The sequence below is a fragment of the Mesitornis unicolor genome, unplaced genomic scaffold (assembly GCF_000695765.1).
Source record: "Mesitornis unicolor isolate BGI_N332 unplaced genomic scaffold, ASM69576v1 scaffold41569, whole genome shotgun sequence".
Lineage (NCBI taxonomy): Eukaryota > Metazoa > Chordata > Aves > Mesitornithiformes > Mesitornithidae > Mesitornis > Mesitornis unicolor.
In genome coordinates this window covers 7,317-8,551 of record NW_010206018.1, presented here as the reverse complement: position 1 = coordinate 8,551, position 1,235 = coordinate 7,317, and positions in this window count along the sequence as shown.

The following is a 1,235-nucleotide window of genomic DNA, read 5'->3' as shown; positions in this document are numbered from 1 at the left end:
AAAGAAATATATTTATATATATATTTCTACTATATATATAGTGTGTATATATACACATATGTATTTATATATATGTATCTATCTATCTATATGTGTGTGTATATATATGTATATATAAAACCAGCTTCCCTATCTCCATGCATGATAAGGAACCGCTTCACCCCAGGCTACCCATGGCTCCTGCACACCCAAAATCCAAGCCCTCATCTTGCCCCCAGCACCAGGCAGGTCCCTTCCAACCATTCCCACGCTGCCGTTTCCCCACTTTTTTGGCATTTCCACCCATTTCTAGATTTATTTCTTATTTTTATGCTTGCCCAAGCGCTGGCACATCCGAGGTCTCGCCCGGGGGCATTAAAAGGGAGCGTTTAACAGCCGTAGCCGAACCGAAAAGCGCGCCGACGCGTTTCGCTCCCATCCCCAGCCCTTCCCAGGGAGTCGTTACAAGAAATTACCAAGATAGGATCGCAGCACCGTGGCAGATTTTAGTATTTAATTGCCGAGGTGGGGCGGGGAGAGGTTTTGGGGGGAGTCCTGGCACCGGTGGAGGTGACCAAAATGGGAATAAAACGTGGGGTGATGTTGGTTTGCGGGAGAAACCATTGGAGGTCGAGCTTGATTTGGCCTTCCCGAAGCAAAGGCAGCATCGATCCCTGATGCTGGAGAGACCAAATCTGCCCCCCCCCAACCAAATCTTGAGGTCTGGCGTCTCCATCAGCAGTGAAATGTGAAGTTGGGATTTTCTTCTCCCCCTCCACCTCAGCTCCCCCCCACTCCATCATCTGCTGAGTCCAAAATCAATTATTCCCACCCACGACACGCTCTGATATCGCAGCCGTGATGAAAAGGGGGGGTAACGCTGTTGGGGACCCCCCTTTTGCCTCCTCCTGTGGTCCAAAAGAGGGAAAAGTGCCCCCTGTTAAGGGCTGGAGTCTTCCTAGGGGGTGATTTTGGGGCTCGGCACCTTCAGGTCCTTGTAAAGCCCCTGGGTCTGGACCTGGGCGCTGGGACCACCGAGCATCTTTGCACCCCCCAGCATCTTCGCACCCAACCCCAGGATATTGGGTGACCACAAGTCCAGCATCCCTCACCTCTTTCGGAGTTGCACCCCCCCCCACGATTAAATTTGGGAAGGAAGAGGAGGAGGGAAGGGATGAAGGCTGCACATCCCCAGCTGCCGGCTGCGCATCCCTCCAGCGGCAGGCCCCCGGGGGGGGGTCCGCGACCCACGCGTC